We start from the raw sequence: 19857 nt of genomic DNA on the forward strand, positions 1-19857 counted from the left end.
ATTTTCTCCTAAGTAATCAGAGATAAAGCACTCGCTCCGCACAGGCTGGCTGGCTGCTTGGCTCGGCTTTTTCCAAGCTGGTGATAATCCAATGAAGTGAAAACCTAATCAGGCTGATAAATTAGGAGGCATTAGAACTTGGGAACAACCGCAAGGTTGGGGGCTGGCGGGGAGAGCGCAGGCTTCCTCTGTGTGAGCGTGGCCCAGGCCTGAAAGGGCCCCCTCCCCACTCCCATCCACCGGGGCGATTAATGATGGCGCCCCCCACCCAAGTGGGCAAGAAATCTCTTTCTCAAGCTCTGCTTCTGACCAGTCACTGCCGTGGCCAAGCAACACAAGAAGCAAAGCCGGCCCCATAGAGTCCGGGAAGGAAGGGGAGGGGAGATCGGCTCATTGGGAGAATCATAGCGTTTGATCTGGAGGAACATTAGAGGTCATTCAGTCTAGTCCCCAGCTTCATGAGCGAGGAAACGGAGGCCCCAAGAAATGAAGAGCTGAGTCTGAAACTGGCTCCTTCAGTTCCACATCCAGAACTGAATGTTGTAGACTGGAAGGAATCACAGTACCCTAGAATTAGAGCTAGAAGAGAACTTGGAGATCTTCTGATCTAACTCCATCCCACCCACTTCTTTTTTCCCCTTACAAATGAAGAAACTGGGGCCCAGCTTACACAGCTGATGAAAGGAATCCATTCCCTTCTGGACCACTGAATTCTTCTGCCTTGACTCTCTTATGTCATAGTGCCCTAAGGGTAGTGGGGATCAAAATACTGATGGTTCTTATGTTCTTGTCTTCCTCCCTCCCTCCCTTTCTCTCTCCCTCCTTCCCTCCTTCCCTTCTTCTCTCCCTTCCTCCCTTTTCCCTCCTCCCTCCCTCCTTTCCTCCTCTTCCTTCCTTTCTGTCTCCTTCCCTGTGTCCCTGCTTCCCTCCTTCCCTTTCTCCCTATCTCCCTCTTTCCTTCCTTTCTTCCTTCCTTCCTCCCTTTCTCCCTTCCTTCATCCCTTCCTTCCTTCCTTCCTCCCTCCCTTCCTTCCTCTCTTCCTTTCTCTCTCCTTCCTCTCTCCTTTCCTTCCTTCCTTCCTTCTTTCTTTCCTTCCTCCCTTCCTCTCTCCCTCTTTCCTTCCTTCCTTCTTTCCTTCCTTCCCTCATTCCTTCCTTTCTCCCTTTCTCCTTCCTCTTCCTCCACTTTCAGCAGCTAGAAGAGTTTTCGAAACTGAATGCTGTCCAATCTCTGGAGTGCTGATCAATATCTATAGTAAAGTTTATTCATTTCCGTTCAGCCATCGCTGCCCACTTTACATGGTGTCTGCCATCGTCAAGATCTTTCCCCCTGACAAACAGCCCGTCAGAATCCTGCTCTGGGAAAATAACACCCCCAGCTCCTGCCTCCAAACAGAGGCTTGCTTCTTGCAGCCAGGTGTCCCCCTGAGTGAGTCCTGCCCCTGTGCCAAGAAGTAATGGCTGTAAGTCAGAGCGGGCTGGATGGAGAAGTTTCGCTCTGTTCCCAAGTCCATTTGTCCATATTGCTTTTTCAGCTCCTTAATGCATTAATGATAAGACATCATCAAAATATGTATCCACCCTCTCCCCAGCCAAACCGAACCCTGCACTCCATCAATACTGCACTTATCCAATTTGGCCGTTCCCGAGCGGGAAGCGAAGAGCGGGCAGAGTCGGCTGCAGTCGGCAGCTCCCCTCCCGGGCCTCTCTTGGCACCGGGAGCGGAGGGAGGTGCCCACCGATAAGCGCGGCCTCCTCCCTGGACGCCGGCCAGCAGCCCATCCAGGCCCGCAGCCACGGCCGTGTTTGTGCCTCCTTAGCAGATGCCGCGAAGCGGCGTCGAGAAGCTGGGTTCAGTTCAGGCTGAGCTGGCTTTGCTGCAGAGCAGCCCTGTCTGAGCTCCTCGCTCAGGCAGCCTTCCCCATCCTCAGCATCCGAAGGACTGGGCGGAATGTACTGGGGGGAGGCGGAGGACGGAAGCCTCAACTTGGAGGCAGGGAGACCTGGATTTGAAACTTGCTCAGATAGTTCTGGCTCCATGATGTGATCCTGGGCACGATACTCCTTCTCCTGCCTTCGGATGCTTTTGCTGGCTGTCCCCCATATCCCAAATCCCCTCTTCTTCTCTGTCTCCTCTCTTCCTTCATGTCTTTCCTTGTCCTTTGATCTTCACACTTTCTCTCTGATGTAACCCCCCCACTTTATCCCACCTTGTACACAGCTGTCTCTCCCTTTAGACTCCGAGGTCCTTGAAAGCAGGGGTATCTTTCTGTCTTTCTTTGTACTCCCAGTGCTCAGCACAATACCCAGCACATAGTAGGTACTTAATAAATGCTAGTTAATGAACTGATTGACAATTCCCCAATCTGTAAAATGGGGTTAATAGCATCTATTTCAGATAATTCTTTCATGGATGAAATAAGATTTTTTTGTGTATAATCAGGTGTTTACCTGAACAACAACAACAACAAACCACCTTGATCCCTCACTCCTGCCCCTTGTTTCCTTGTTGAGTTTCTCTCCAGGTTTCTAAAGAAGTCTGGTGTGTGGGTAGCCCAAAGACAATTCAAATTGCAGGTGATTCCCCAGGATTATCCCAAACCCAGCTTGAGATGGTGAAAATCTCTCTTTTTTTTTCCATGCTGCTTCCTTAGTCTTGACCTGTACTAATGGCTTAGGTTGTAATCACCACAAATACAATAATTTAGAATCACACTAAAATTTAAACAGGTTTTAAAATGAAGCATGGGAAACTGAATATGATGGCAACTGGAGAGGTGAATTTCTTCCTCCTCCCCAGCTCCAAATCCCCCTGGGGAGGGGGAACAAGAAGGGAAGTTTGGGGGAGGTGATGGGAGAGTTTAAGGGAGTAGGATGGGAGAAGATGTAGGCCGGGCTTCCTCAGTCTCAACCACCGTGATCTGAAAATTTGGCTTCATCTCATTACTCCAGGGCAATGGCTTCTGCTCCAATATCTTTTCATCCCTGCACTCTCCTTTCCCAACCAGGAGATCTCAACTATAACGGATTTCTCTGCCTTCTGTCTCAGCTCCAGGTGTCATTCCTTCCTATTCCCTGCAGAAGGAGAAGCCCCGGGAGCTGATGCAGTCTTTCTATTCCTTCTCTCCCTATGACTTCTCTGTCTTCTACACTTGGTCTCCCAGCAGAAGGAAGGTACCCCAAGGTTAAAAACCCAGACAATTTGGAGGGGTCTGAGAAACCCTGGTGTCCTTATCAAATCTCCCTAGCTATGTCCTTGGGAGTCATTTTGCAAAACTTAAAAGTCGACCTGGCTGCCCTCCTTCAGGCCTCCTTTGTCCTGTGCTGGGTATCTTCCTCCCTCCCTGGGTACCACCTTCTTTTCAGCCTCCTCTTGTTTATCGTCTTCCCCGATGCGACTGCAAGCTCTTTGAGGGGAGGGAATGTTTCCCTTTTGCCATTTGCATCCCCAGCATTTTGCACAGTGCCCGACACTGTAAACACTGATTGACTGACTATAAATGCAAAGGAACAGAAGAGGAAAACGGGAAGGGCAGAGTCTCGCTTTGCCCAAGAGGGCCAAGCTGGGAGACACGGGAAGGGCAACGAGGCACCCTTAGACCTGGAGTAATGGAACCTGTGCTGAGTGACCAAAAAGAACCAAAAGTGGAACGGGAGTCCTTGTGGGTGAGTGGGTTCTACTTCCCGAACGGTCAAGCTGACCTGGGGAGCTTCCAGCAGGCAAGCTCTGGAAGGGTTTCTTACTTCGAGATGGGTCCCAATTTAGAGAATGATTCTTCAAGGAAGAGAATTTGGATTTAGCCACTCCCACTTTGCTGAGGTCCCAGGCTGCATTCTATGCTATTATTACCGGACCCATCAGGCCCGGGCCCTGTATAAGGAGGCTCTTGGGAAGAGTGTCCCTCCCCCGAGCCTGTACATGGACTGAGGGGCCCTGAGTCCCCACCCATGGGCACGTACAGCCACAAAATACGTTTGCGGATGAGTAACTGTCAGAGAGCTGTTTCCTCTGCATGCAGATAAGAGGGTGTAAAGTACCACGCATTAAGCACGGGCAATCATCCAGCTGCCTGGGTCCCAACAGGAATTTGGCTTTTAACTTTATTGCTGGAGAACAGCAGCCTGACGAATCTGAAGCCCAGTCACACATTGATGCTTTTCTTTTGACCTAGCAAAAGAATCTGTGTTATGGAGAAAGGGACTTTGTGAGTTCTGGCACCATTGAAGGGAACAAGACCTTTCCCTGTCAGATTGGAAAGGGGAAAATGCTCAACCAAAGATTACTGACTAGAGCCTTGCTGCAGAGATCATTTGTATCAGCACTTTTGGCTCTTTGATTTACTTCTGCCTCATGGAGGACTTTCTGGATCCCTCCTTCTTTCCCCTTTTGGATTGGAGGACCGGATTAAAACTGGGGACTTTTCCTAACCCTTCCTGTCCAGAAGGAGATTGTATTCCATTGAATTTATTGAATTTATATACCCTAAAATCCAAGATTATCTTGCCATCTATCCCGCAGCCACACCCTTGGGAACACAGGGCCTCCCCTCCTCACCACAACTGAGCCCTCCGAGCCTTGTCATCTCCCTCTCTTGGAATGTGATCTCCTTCCGAGGAAAGACAGACTCCATTTTCTATTTACAACCCCAGCAGTTGGCACGGGGGCTGGCACATAATAAGCACTTTATAAATGTTCTTTTGTCTTTCATTCAACAAGTATTTGTTCAGTGCCTACTCTGTGCCAGTCCCTGTGCTAAATGCTGACATAACAATAAAATACAAAGCTAATATTCCTTGTCTTTAAGGGTCTTTTACCCTATTGTAGAAATAAATGTATGCAGGGACCTGGATATAAAATCCACAATAATCGGTCTAGCCAGGAGCCTGACTTCTAGAGACATGGGGAAAGGGCCGAGAGGATACAACATTTTTTACAAAAATAAGTAGAATACAAGGAGAATTGAGAAGAATGAAATCACTCACAGCGGGGATGGGATGAATCCAAGAATCAAATGAGATGGAGTGCTTTTCAGACCTTAAGGCACTATACAAATGACAACTATTATTATTATAAATCACCCTGAATTTTCCCAGATGAAAATTTAGATTTTGACTCATATACACTTCATTTGTTAATACTTGACCTGCTGATGTCCTTGGCAGCTGTATCTGCCACAACCAATGGAGCAAAATCATCCCCTCCGAGTTCCTGACCCACCCCAATATGGATCATTAACCCCTTAGAAGCTGCAGGAAATTCTGCTGGCTCTTGGTTATTTTTCATGTCAAATCTCATTTTTCTAAAGCTGGGATGGGATTAACCTTACAAAGTCAATATTTGCACCATGATTTACTAAACCTGGTAGAACCCTAATCAGTTTCTGAATTCCCAGGACCACGACTCTTTATTCGGCTTTCTTGTTCATCTAGTCCAGGGTCTAACCACCACTGACCACTAAGTCTTGCTAGGACAGACTTCCCTGAGAAAATCACAATAGGCTCAGAGACATTAGGGAGTGTGGAGCTAGCGATGCCGCATGGGATAACACACGGAGGGTTGTGTTTTGACCTTTTTTCAAATCCTGGCCCCATATTTAACACTTGTATGATCTTGGGCCATTCTCATGCCCTCTGTTTATGTGGATGTAACCCTCTCTCTGGCGCTACTTCTCCTAATCACATTCACACGGCAGATTGGCTCCTCAGAAAGCGTTGGCTGCTCCCTGGATCCTTGGGATAAACTTCTGGTTCCCTCCTCTTACTCCCGTAGCTTCTGAGGCTCATTAATGTTCTTTCTGCTAACAATCAGCCAGAAGACAATTAGCTTTTAACAAATGCATTTGCTAAAAGTTGTCACTGCCAGATGCTTTGTTGGATTCTGTGCCTACTCTCAGGTACCTGGTAGGATAACCCTACGAACAAGACTTTCTCACAGATGGAGGCCCATTGCCCAATGGACAAACTGCACAAAAACCTATATATTGGGGGTTACAGCGAGATAAACCCAAAATAACATGTTTAGACTCTGCTTATTCACATGGAGATTTAAAATGTGCTAGACAAGATGGCGCTTGGTTGGCCAACATACTGACCAGTCATCAAGAAAGTGAGGTTTCAGTCACTGCCTTAGAGGCTTTCAGATGGTCTGCTCTTTCTTCCAGAAAACACCAGACAACTGAGCTGCTTTTGTAGCACCGCAGAGTTGCTATCCTTAGGTATGAGCCATCAGCATCGTGGTCACAACAACAACATTAGTGATAGTGTTTCAGAAGCATTGCATGTACATTATCTCATTTGATCCTCACAACAGATTGGGGAGTGACGTGATATTATTATCCCCATTTTGCAGGTGAGAAAACTGAGAATGAAAGAAATTAAGTGATTTGTCAGGAGTTACACAGATAATGTGTTTAAGACAGTTTTTAAAACCTGGTCCAATGTTTTAGCCACTGCGTCATCCAGTGGTCTTTACATCATATAAAAACTGTATTCTAAGGAGAAGCCATTCTCCCCTCTGTGACTACACTGTCCTCTATGCCTGGAAAGTCCCCCTTCCTCCCCAATGCCTTTTGGTTTCTTTCAAGACTCAGTACCTGGGCGACAGCCTGGGCACAGTGTCTTGCACACGGGGCACAGTTGTCAGCAGAACAGCAGAATGCAGAGAAAGCCAAAACCAGTAAAATGAGAAGTCACAGAGTGTTCCCAGGTCCCTATTCAGCTCATTTAGTTATTTCCCACATACCCAAGTACACATTTCATAAAATTATCGCTTTCCCCTGGCCTTCCGCCTACGCCACCCTTCACTCAGCTACTGCAGCACTAGCTCCAGTGTCCAAGTCACAAGCAGAGGGAAGGGGGAAAGAAAAGGTTCCAGGATCCCAGACCGGGGCCTACATGTTTGAAAGGTACAACTTCCCTCCTGGAAGACTCAATCAGAATAACAATGAAAAAAATTCATCAGATGGAGACTCAAATTAATCCTGTCCGGACAACTTGGATCTTATCCTTAATTCCAAATGTAATTATTTTGGTATTTAATTACAAAACAGTTAATTCCTTCATTTTAATTATGTATCTTTTTTAATGAGATAGAGGCTAACCAAAGGCTGATAAGGTTCCGCCTGGTAGCCAAGTCATTTTTAAGTTTATCTCCAACATGTATCTTCCTCCTTCCTGGATCTGTTCTGTTCCTTAAGCCACTGTTTCGTGTTCTTTGGAACTCTCTCTTCCTGCTGGTCTCTTCTCCAGCTCACACTGGGGTCCACATGTCAGTACTGAGAAGAGACCTGGGGCTGCAGTTTGAGGGGTGGGGCCAAGCCGGGGCTAAGCTACCTTTTGGCTAAAGAAGTGCTCCACCAGAGACTTACAGGAACTGATGCTGAGGGAAATGAGCAGGGCCAGGAGATCATTCTATACCTCAACAACAATACTATATGATGATCAATTCTGATGGACCTGGCCATCTCCAGCAATGAGATGAACCAGATCAGTTCCAATAGAGCAGTGATGAACTGAACCAGCTATACCCAGGGAAAGAACTCTGGGAGATGACTATGAACCACTACATAGAATTCCCAATCCCTCTATTTTTGTCCACCTGCATTTTTTATTTCCTTCACAGGTTAGTTGTACACTATTTCAAAGTCCGATTCTTTTTGTACAGCAAAATAACTGTATGGATATGTATACATATATTGTATTTAACTTATACTTTAGCATATTTAACATGTATTGGTCAACTTAGCATCTGGGAGAGGGAGTGGGGGAAGGAGGGGAAAAGTTGGAACAGAAGGTTTTGCAATTGTCAATGCTGAAAAATTACTCAGACATATAAGTTGTAAATAAAAAGCTATAATAAAAAAAGAATTAAAAAAAAAGTGCTCCCCCAGGACCTTCTGGATGGCAAGAGAAAGCTAGGAAGGTCTTGAGCATTTTGGATGGACTTGGTCAAGGGAGCTTATGGGAGGTTATAGGAAAGAGTCTCAAAGAATGCACAGACATGAATGGATTGCTTGCAGGGAACTTCCCCACTGATGACATCACATCCAATCGTGGATATTTGAGTAACTAACGGATTAGGGTAGCGTTTTTTTTGGAAGAGTTGAAGACCACACTCTGGAACCACTGAGGCTGTAGAAGATGCACTGGCTCAAGGGTTAACCATTAGGGAGGAAAGATGAATAGAATCCTTGGGCAAGTTTAAGAATGGAAACAAAGACGGGCAGCTGGGTAGCTCAGGAGATAGAGCCCTGGACCTGGACTCAGGAGAATCCGAATTCAAAGCCAGCCTCAGACATTCACTAGCCATGTGACACCTGGTAGGTCACTAAACACCAATTACCTCTTAAAAAAAAAATAGAAGCAAAGTTCTCTGGGAAATGAAAAAGGGATAATAGGGGAAATTTGTCCAAGATCACAGAGATAAGTCACAAAGCTGAGACTGGAACCCAAATCTTCCAACTCCAAATCCAGGGCCTGAGGAAATATTTTGTGGGCTTTGACACCTTTAACCTTTGTAACTGGGGAAGTCACTAATTCCTCATCTTTCAAAGAAGAATAATAATATTTATACTACCTAAATGTAAGGTTGTTTTGAGGAAAGTATTCTGTAATCCTTAAGATGAACAATAAAGAAGAACTTATTATCAATTGATTGTTATGTGAGTTATTTTAAAGCATTTTAAGAAAAAAGATCTTTTTTATGATATTCTTTAAAGAGCTATATTATTCATGTACATTTTTTAATTGGATTCATAAGACTTTTTCACCAAGCCCACACATAAATGCTTCTATCTTTTATTATTTTATTTAACCATATGAAGTAAAATATTCAACTAAATAACAACTTACTTTCTTCAGAATATCCTCCCTTTTTTTCTTGCAGCAAATAAACACATATAGTCAAGCAAAATACATTTTCATATTGTCTATATCTAAAAATGTATATCTCACTTTATATAGCTAAATCATAACATCTATCGGGAAGAGGGCAGTATTTTAAAACATCAGTCCCTTGGAATTATGGTAGGTCATTGCACTGATCAGAGTCATTAACTTCTGTTGAATCCATTATACTTTTCAAGGAGTCTATTACTTGAGTAAGGTTTTGTACTCCTTGTACTAACTTGTTAATTCTCTTTTCAAGCCTTTCCTCCAACACACAAAATTAGATTTAAATTCTTTTCTCTATCACTCTTATTTTATTGAAACCATTTTAAGTTGATTTTTTGAAAACTTACTTCATCATTTTTTCCCTTAGGAATTCTAACTGATCTTTGGGGAGATTGTTTTTCTTGGATACTTTGCTTGTAGGAGTTTTGAAGCTATTCTTGTTTTCTAGCTTTGTGTCTTGGTCAGTTTTAGCCTTATAATAGTCCTTGATCTTTTGTTTGTTTCTTTGTTTAGTCATTTTCATTTATCTGTTCTGGGTGACCTGATTGAAGACCTAGCCAAGACCTCTGAGAGCTTTGAATGAGATCCCAATCTCTCTAGGAGATTTTTGCCTTATTTTCCTGGATAGGGGACTGAATTCAAGATCTGATCTGCCCAACTTTGTAGTAAAGGCTCTGAGTTCTGAGTGATGTTCCCCACTCCCAACTGTGAACTAGACCTGGTTCTGACTGGGGTTAGCTCTAAAAGTCTCCATGGCTCCCTCAGGGCCATGGGGGATCCTTTGCTGGAGATTTTCACTCAGGGCTGAGTTTGTGATGAGCTGGAAGTGTCACTTCATTGCTGCCCTTGCTTAGAGTCTGCAATTCTCTGTAAAATGCAAGGGTTGAACTAGATGGCTTCTGAGGTCTCTTCCAGCCTTATGTCATGGATGATCTTGTGATAATGAGATTAATAGATTAGTTAAGTATCACCTTGGAAAGCAAGAAGAGACATCTTGGTTGACATGAGAAATTTGAAAAGAAATAGAGTTAAAAAGAGAGACGTGCGGTCCTCCGGTAAGCCCTGGAAGAAGGGAGTTTCCAATGGATCAATCATTAAGAAGAGGTTGAAATGGGATGGTAGAGTAGAGGTTGAGAAGTTCTGAGAGAGGATGGGATCTTTAGATCTGAGCTGGAGATGGGAAATGGAGAAAGAAGCAGTTCCTTGCCCACAAGGAGTATAAAACTCACTGGGGATGACAATCAGCCCTAGAATCTGAGCTAGAAAGGACCTCAGCAGCATGGAGTTCAATCTGTATCTCACTGAGAATTCTAAAATAATCCCAACAAATGATCTCGTAGAAGACCTGCATCTTCCAAGGGAGCCCATCCTATCCTGGGGCAGCTCAAGACTAAATTTGCCCATACTCATTAAGTCTAGTTTTTGATTCTCAGGCCAAGCAGAGAGCTAATCTCTTTATGGCCAGTTGGTGACATAGGAGATAGAGTGCTGGACCTTGAGTCGGGAAAACCTGAGTTCAAATCTGGCCAAGAACTTGGGCAAGTCACTTTACCCTGCTTGCCTCAGTCTCCTCATCTGTAAAATGAGCTAGAAGGAAATGGCAAATCACTTCAGTCTCTTTGCCAAATGGAGTCACGAAGAGTCAGATGTGACTGAAACAATGGAATAACAACAAATCCTCCTATATGAGGTCGTTTTAAAAATATCTGAAGGTCAGTCGTGATTCCCTAATCCCTCTCTTTTCCAAGTTAACCATTCCCACTCCTTACAACTAATTCTCTGTGGAATGGCCTCCAGTTCCTTTTCCACAGTGGTTGCTCTCCCCAGACGTGACTCATCATCTCATCGATGTCCTTCCTAAAACATGACTCCAAAATGAACGCGAGGCTCCTGATAACCAACAAAAACAGACTGACAAATGGCCCTGGTGATGGGATACTAAACTCAATGGTGGGAATGTGGTTTTCCTCAGTTGTTTGGGGGCCATCCATCACAAAACTCAAAGAAAAGGTAGAAGTTCTTAGGCTCTCTCTTGAGGGGGAGCTTGACAACAGGAGCTGACATTCAAATCAGTCAATTTTGCTCTCTAGAAATGCTGGGGAAGATCACAGCCCAGGGAAATCAATAGTCAAAGGCAGGTTGAAGATTATCTATGGATTTCTCTCACCTGTTCCATGGCCTTCCCTCCCTCCCTTGTGCAAATCACCAAGAGGAGCTCAATTAGTGGGAAGGGCTAATAGGACCCTAGGCCCCATCCTTTCATTCTTTCAGCTTGAGTCTCTTTTTCTCTCACAAAGGGCTTGCTGTTTATTTTGTATATGTGCATTTCTGTATATTTTTGTCCTCCCACCCATAGAACATAAGCTCCCTGGGGTCGGGGACTTCTTTCATTTTTATCTGTGTCTCCTGCACTAACACAGGATCCAGCATGGTGTAAGTGCTTAATAAGTAAGTGCTTGTTGATTGATTATAGAAGTCAGCCATTAGCAGCTAAGGGAATGAGGAAAGGCTTTGTGTAGAAAGGGGCATTTGTGCTGTGCTCTGAAGAAAGACAGGAATTTTGAGGGGCTAAAGGGAAAAGGCCTGGAGAAAAGAAATGGGATGGAACCTGAGGTATGGGGGAACAGCACCAGAATAAGATCTTTGTGTTCAAGCCCCACCTTAGTCACTGACTGGCTGTGCAATTGTGGAAAAATCACTACACTCTCTTAGCATGAGTTAATAACAATAGCTCTTACCTCACAGGATTGAAAGGGTCAAAGGAGATAATGTAGAGAGGGTGCTTTGAAAGTTCCAAATTCTCCGTGTTGTTGTTCACTCCTGTATGACTCTGTGACTCCATTTGGAGTTTTCCTGACAAAAATACTTCAGTGGTTTGCCATTTTCTTCTCCAGCTCACTTTATAGCTAAGGAAACTGAGGTAGACAGGGTTAAATGACTTGTTCAGAGTCATACAACCAGCAAATTTCTTTTTTCTCTTCTCATTTTTATTCCTTTTTTAATTTAATTTTTAAAACAAAACAAAACAGAACAGAACATTTTGATGTGTGCAGTAAAATGTTAGGGAGAATTCAAAATATAACAATGAATTTCCGATTCAAGAAAGGATATATAATAGTAAAAGAAATTATATTGTGAGTCTCCAAAGAAAAACAGAAAAGGGATATAAAACAAAATAAAACAAAACTGCCTAGTAGAACATCAGGGAGGATTCCAAATATATAACAAATTACTAGATCAAGAAAGTATATAGATTAGTAGAAATTAGATTCATGAGGGTCCATTTTTTCTTTGCTTCCTTGTAAATTGTTCTTTTGTTCTCTGCTGTGCATCTTTTTTACTTTATTCTCTTCCCTCTTTCATCCCCTACATCCTTCAAACAGACTATATTTGTGTACACACACACACACACACACACACACACACACACACACACACACTCACTCCTTTCCTATCCCTGTTTTAATTCTGCTCCTTACTTGCCTTGCTATTACTTAGCCTCCTTCCACCCATGGATCTCTCCCGTGTTTCTTCCCTCACCCTTTGCCCATCCCTCTTCCTTTATTTCTGTATAGATTTAGGAGGGTGCTATCCCCTTCACAGTATATATGTAGTGTTGCCTATTTAACCCATTCTGGATGTGTCGGTTTTCAGAACTACAAGCCTTCCACCTTCCTCTCATACCTTTGTGTCTATTCTTCCTCTGTACCTCATTTGCATAACATAATTACTATTTTTACCTTCACTCTGTCCCAGTCTTTCTTTTGAGCTGCCCTATTGTTGATATCAACCAAAAGATATTAATTTCCCATGTAAAAAAATATAAACAATTTGCCTGTATTGACTTCTTTGAAATTGATGTTTGATATTAGCTCTTATATGTTAAATTTTTTATTAAGTTGGATTTATATGATAGGAAATCCTGAAAATCTACAAGTTCATTGAATGTCCATTTTTTCTCATTCAAGATTATAAATAATTTTGCTGGATATGATATTTTTGGCTACAGGCCTAGTTCTTATGATTGTTGGTAGATATGATTGTAGGACCTGTGGTCTTTTATTATGGCTGCTAGTAAATCCTGTATAATTCTAATTGTTGTTCCAGCATATTTAATTTTTTTCTTGTTTCTTGCAAAATTTTCTCTTTGATCCAGGGGTATCAAAAATTGGCAATAATGTTTCTATGTGTTTTCCACAAAGGATCTCATTGAGGTGGTGATTGGTGGGTTTTTTTCTATTTCTACTTTTCCCTCATGTTCTATCACTCCAAGACAATTTCCTTGGATTATTTCTTGCATTATTGTGTCAAAGTCTTTTTTTGGGGGGGGTCACTACTTTCTGACAATCCAATCATTCTTATATTTCTCTTCTTGATCTGTTTTCCAGATTTGTCCTTTTTCTTATAAGATGTTTCACATTCTGTTCTATTTTTACATTCTTTATAATCTGTTTTGTTATTTCTTGGTCTCTCATGGCTTCACTGGATTCCCCTTGCCCAATTCTAATTTTCAAAAAATTATTTTTGTCTTTGAGACTCTGTGTCTCCTTTTCTAGTTGGTTAACTTTTTTTATATATAATCTTCTTGTTTTTCTTAGATGTGTGTGTGTGTGTGTGTGTATGTGTGTGTTTTTAGTTTTTCGTTTTTCCTCCATGTCATAATCTGGTGAAAAATCAAGAAGACTTGGGGTAGAACTGGGGTCCTCCATGTACAACCTGAGAAGATCTGAAGAAAGACCCCAGGCTGAGGATTAAGTGCAAACACCTCCAGGCTAGCTCCTCAGAACACCAAGTGGGGAGACCTACAGTGAGTTAGGTAAGGCAGGAGCCTCAAAGACTCCCACCTCCTGGACTGTTTGTTGGGGTCTGAGTCCAGGAAAACCAAGTGAACCTCACCTGATTAGGAATGCCAAGCCCAGCTGTGCTGCTGAGACTGGGTGAGAAGGAACCAGCAGCTGGAGAGTGCAGAGGCAGAGATTCAGGGACACTGATAGCTGTGGGTACTTGCAGGAGGAGGAACTTTGGGTTTGGGGTTCCTGGTCAAAGTGGAGAGCCGAAGGGAAGCTTGAGGCACCATCCCCCACTCAAGATTAGAGGTACTTACACTGATACATCTTATTTTTTTTTAATTGAGCCAGAAAAGAAGAAAGAACTGATAGCCATATTCCTACACTCATCTCCCTATCTGAATTTGCCCTGGGTACACTCACAGTTAGTTCTTGCCCCTTATATCCTCCCTACCAGTACACTCATATAAAATCAATACCAAAAAAAAAAAAGAGAGAGAGAGAGAGACTTTGAATCCATTAGTGGACTTGTTGCCTCCTAACTAGGAGAGAGGATTTTGCAACAAGCAGGACAGCATTGCCATTTGAAATGAGAGAAGGGGGGTCGGAGCTAGGATGGTGGAGAATAGACATGTCTTTGTTTGAGCTCTTCCTGACTTCCCACAGGTCAAAACCAGATTAAGCCTCTGAACTGGTTTTGGAGTGACAGAATCCACAGATATTTGGAGCGTAACAAATTTCCAGCAGAAGATATTTTGGAAGAATTTCAAAAAAGGTCTGTTTCAATCAGGTGGGGGGAGAGTGGGGAGAGAAGAAGGCTCAGTACAGGTGCAAAGCAAGGATCCAGGGTGGAATGGCCTCCCCGAGTTGATGGGGAAGGGGGGATCTTAGCCAAAATACAACACTGTTGGCTATTCTGTCCTGATTCAGAAGCCAGTGGGTCAGCAGACTATCTGTGAAACCTTCAATACAACTACAGAAGGCAAATAATGAGTCCCTGAATCCCAGCATAACATGGGACTTGACCATGCACACACAGCATGGGAAGGAAGTCAGCTGCACTGGCCCCAGGGCAGCATATAGCTGCTCTTGCCTTAGAGAAGCTTGAGACAATCTCATCTGTCTTGGAAAAGTCACCTAACCTCCAGTAGTGAAACCTTCTGTCCTAGGCTTCAGTTTTCTCTTCTGCAAAATGAAGGGATTAAGCTAGAAGGGATCTGAAGTACTTCTTGCCTCAGGTCTCTAATGAATGTGGCTTCCAGACCGGCTGCTGGGCTGAGGGCTAAATTTGAACCTTATCTGACACGTGGTATATGGGGGTCTTAGGCCCCCAGGCTCAGTTTCCTCATAGATAAAATGAGAGTTAGACCAAAAGACTTTTTAAGATTCCTTCCTATACTGCTTGCCATCTTGGGGGGGGGGGGGGAGGAGGGAGGGAGGGGAAAAAAACAAAACATAAGTGATTGCAAGGGATAATGCTGTGTAAAAATTATCCTGGCATGGATTCTGTCAATACAAAGTTATTATTAAATAAAAAATAAAATAAAAAAAAATTAAAATAAAAATTAAAAAAAAAAAGATTCCTTCCTATGATTCCATGAAATTGGGATGTGGGTGGGGAGGAAGAGAGGAAGAGAAACAGAAACAGAGAGGGGAAGAGACAGAGACAGAGAGGGAGACAGAGAGATAGGAACAGAGACACAGAGAGAGACAGAGACAAAGAAGGAGACAGAGAGACAGAGAGATAGGGACAGAGACACAGAGAGGGACAGAGACAAAGAAGGAGACAGAGAGACAGGGACAGAGAGACAGAGAGAATGTGTTTCATAAACTTGCTACTTTCTACAAAAGATCTGTCTGATTGAGGTTGTTGTCATCGGTTGTGAAGAAATGAATTCCCTCCCTCTATGTCTCTCTCATTCTCTATCTGTGTGTGTGTCTCTCTCTCCCATTCTCCTGTCTCTCTGTCTGTCTGTCTGTCTCTGTCTCTCTCTGTTTCTCTGTCTCTCTGTCTCTCTCCTCTCCTCTTCTCTTCTCTCTCTCTCTCTCTCTCTCTCTTTCTCTCTCTCTGTCTCTGTCTCTCTATCTATCTCTCTGTCTCTCTCTCTCCATCTCTCTGTGTACAGAGGTCTCTCTGTGTCTCTGTCTCTGTCTCTCTCTGTCTCTATGTCTCTGTCTCTCTCTGTCTGTCTCTCTCTCTGTGTGTATCTCTCTCTCTTTCTCTCTCTCTCCATCTCTCTGTGTACAGAGGTCTCTCTGTGTCTCTGTCTCTGTCTCTCTCTGTCTCTGTGTCTCTGTCTCTCTCTGTCTGTCTCTCTCTCTGTGTGTATCTCTCTCTCTTTCTCTCTTTCTTCATCTCTCTATGTACAGAAGTCTCTCTGTATCTCTGTCTCTGTCTCTGTCTCTCTCTTTCTCTGTCTCTCTCTGTCTTTCTGTGTCTCCATATGTCTCTGTGTCTCTCTCTGTGTACGGAGGTCTCTCTGTGTCTCTGTGTGTCTCTGTCTCTCAGAATATCAAACAGATCAGTCATTCTCGGGCTGGGGGTTTGTGCCTGACAGAAATTTTAAATATTTGTTCCTCTAACTTACTAATCACCGCAGCCCTGGCAGAAAGGGGGTGGCTGGGGGTGGAGAAGCAGTGAGAAGAACCCTTTAATTGCCGAGCCCGGCTCCCTGGATCTCTCCTTTCCAGCCCTCCGACGGTTGAGGAGATGACAACAGCCAACGAGCCGGGAGAGAGGCCGGAAGAGCTTTCCATTTCCCAGGGCAGCCACGTGGAGCCATGACTGACTTTGCTTCACCTTTCTCCCAAAAGCCTCCATGTTCAATGCATTTTTTTCTTCCTCTTTCCCCCTTCCCCTTTCCCCTTTCTTTTCTCTCCCCTAAATGGCAAGCAATCCAGCATAGGTTAAACATGTGAAATTTTCTCCATTTATTTCTGCTCTTGCCTTGACTCAGATACTTACCAAGTACTCTTGAAAAAATTGAGCTTCTGAGGAAAAGAACAAAATGAACCAATAAAAAGCATTCATTAAGCACCTATTATGTGCTAGATTGGAATTCTAGGTTAAACATGTGAAATTTTCTCCATTTATTTCTGCTCTTGTCTTGACTCAGATACTTACCAAGTACTCTTGAAAAAATTGAGCTTCTGAGGAAAAGAATAAAATGAACCAATAAAAAGCATTCATTAAGCACCTATTATGTGCTAGATTGGAATTCTAGGTTAAACATGTGAAATTTTCTCCATTTATTTCTGCTCTTGTCTTGACTCAGATATTTACTAAGTATTCTTGAAAAAGACTGAGTTTCTGAGGAAGAGAATAAAATGAACCAATAAAAATCATTCATTAAGCACCTACTATGTGCTAGATTGGAATTCTAGATAAAGGAGCAGTGGGCAGGCCTTCCCATCTATCCCTCACTCAGGTGCCTGTGCGAGGGACCATCCACAGCAGCAGATCAAAGCTGGGAATATGATTATACCACCTAGAACCCGCTAGAACCACAGTTTCTGTGGTTGTACGTCAGTCACACATATTAGTCTGTACATAAATTATCTGCACCTGTTTGCTTATTGCCTACTCTATTAGACTGTTGAGGGCAGGGACCATCTCCTGCCTCTTTTTGTATTTCTAGTGTCTGAGGTGACTGTTTCGTGACTAACAAGATTCTTTATACTCCGATACCTTTATCTCAGGAGAACACCTCTTTAATTCAGTTACAAAATCAATCAATAAATAAATGGTGTCAATTAGGTGTGAATAATTCATAGATGTCTCGGGTGAATCCCAGGTGTAAACTGAGTGTGAACGATTCCTAGACATCTTGATTGTATCAGTTAATCCAAGGTGTAAAGGAGGGAGGAGTTGATTGAAATCAGAGGATTCTACCCAAGAACTGCCTTTTGGTGATCACACCCCTTAGGGTTTGGATAAAACCAGAAGCCCATTCAGAAGCCAACATTGCCATAACAGGGAGGACTTGCTTCAGCCGGGCCCCTTAAGGAGAATCGCTGGCACGTGGCAAGCGGGGAGTCTCGTCTCCTTCTCCAGCCTCCCTCGGAGGATGACCTTCTGAACTTTTAACTTAGGGGTACCCGACTCGGCGAGTCACAGAACGGCGAATGACCCACCTGCTTCAGGAGCAGAGGACAAAGCGAGGACCCTCAGCAAAGGGGAACTTCCTGAGGAACCCACGAAAGGCCAGAGGGATCCCTCACCAGAAGCCAGCAGTTACTCTCTGGCCACATGTGTTTCCCAAGTTTGAGCTCCCTCTCCCCTGGGACCTTCTGTGCACAAGGAAAGAGGGTGTCCTAGACCACCAAAGGTCTTTTGTACTAACAGCCCTTACCGAACCATCGTGGCACAAACCCCCCTTTCTAAAGCTAACGAAGGCGGGCCAGCAATTTTAAACAGCAGGATACACACTGGATGAGGCTCTGTGAGAGACAGCAGTCAAAAGCCTCCCATCAACTCCTTTATTTCAGAATCCTGGAGAGAACAGTCAGTGGCCTCTGGACCCCCAGGCTGCCTAACAGGGAGGGAATTGGGAGAGAGAGTCAGAGAGGGACACTACAGAAGCTGCCTCCAGGTCGTACACTTCCTCCCACAGCCAGGTGATAATCACCACAAGGACCAGGACCTGTCTCATGGCTCTTTGCATCGTTCTAATCGTTAGTACTGGCAGTGACTCAGTAAAGAGTCAATAAACATTTATTAAGAGCCTACTGTGTGCTGGACACTATGGTAAATGCTGGGGATACAAATGGGAGGGGGGAAGCCCTTTCCTCAAGAAGTTTACAATCTAATGAGGGAGAAAGGAGGAGGTACCTGGAATGGAGAGTCATGATAGCAAAGTCAAAGAAGTTCAAAAAGGGGATGCATCTTATACCCCAAAGAGATCTTAGAGAAAGAGAAGGGACCCACATGTGCAAAAATGTCTGTGATAGGTCTCTTTGTAGTGACCAGAAACTGGAAACTGAGTGGATGCCCATCAGTGGGCAATGGCTGAATAAATTGTGGTATATGAATGTTATGGAATATTATTGTTCTGTAAGAAATGACCAGCGGGAGGATTTCAGAAAGGCCTGGAGAGACTTACACGAACTGATGCTGAGGGAAACGAGCAGGACCAGGAGATCATTATATATTTCAACAATACTATATGACGATCAATTCTGATGGACGTGGCTCTCTTCAACAATAAGATGAACCAAATCAGTTCCAATGGAGCAGGAATGAACTGAACCAGCCATGCCCAGAAAAAGAAGTCCGGGAGATGATTATGAACCATTACATTGAATTCCCAATCCCTCTAACATAAAAAAGGGATGCACTCAGGTAGGAAGTGAGGAGATGGCTGAGCTGAGCTCCCTCCTTAAATGGAGGTTTGGGAGCTCCTGACTCCACCTTCCAATCTGAAGCGGGTAATGAGATACTAAGAGGATCTCACAGGATGGTGTTAAAAGATGACTATTTGAGTTTGACTTGGTTGGGACCCATGCAGGGAGGTCACATGGCTTTTTCTCCCTCATACAAGACTAGATATAACTGAAAATTAACTAAATAACACTGATTCATATTTGTAAAAAATTTTAAGGTCTCCAAAGTGCTTTCCTCACAGCAGCCATGCGGGAGGCACAGAGAGGGCTTTGCTATAGTGAATGAAATGTCATCCTTGGAGTCAAAAAAGAGCTGGATTCACGTTCTGCCTTCGATGCTATTAGCTCTGTGACTCCTGGCAAATCACTTAACCTCTCTGAGACAACAAATGGGAATAATAACAGCACTTTCCTTCCAGCATGGCTGTGAGGATCAAATAAGATAATGCAGGTCATTTTGTTTGTTTGTTTTTGAAAACCTTATACAGTTATAAAAATATGAACCCTTGTTACTATTACATGTGTGTGTGTGTTTTGATGTTAAACTAGATTCAGAGAAGTTGTGAGCTGCTCAGTCACACAGATAGTGTTGAAGTTGCTTCCCTTCTCAGAGCCGAAAACCCGCCATTATTCCAACAAATAGCGTTTACGAGAAACAAAGCGATCCTGATTGTCCATTGCTAGAGGGAGGAGCTGTCTATCTCAGGGCGTGACTGCTGGACATTATTGCTTTCTGAATCCTTCTTTATGTTGCCCACAGGGGCTCATGCTTAAGATTTTCTGATCCTTAGCTCAA

The sequence above is a fragment of the Antechinus flavipes genome, chromosome 5 (assembly GCF_016432865.1).
Source record: "Antechinus flavipes isolate AdamAnt ecotype Samford, QLD, Australia chromosome 5, AdamAnt_v2, whole genome shotgun sequence".
Classification (NCBI taxonomy): domain Eukaryota; kingdom Metazoa; phylum Chordata; class Mammalia; order Dasyuromorphia; family Dasyuridae; genus Antechinus; species Antechinus flavipes.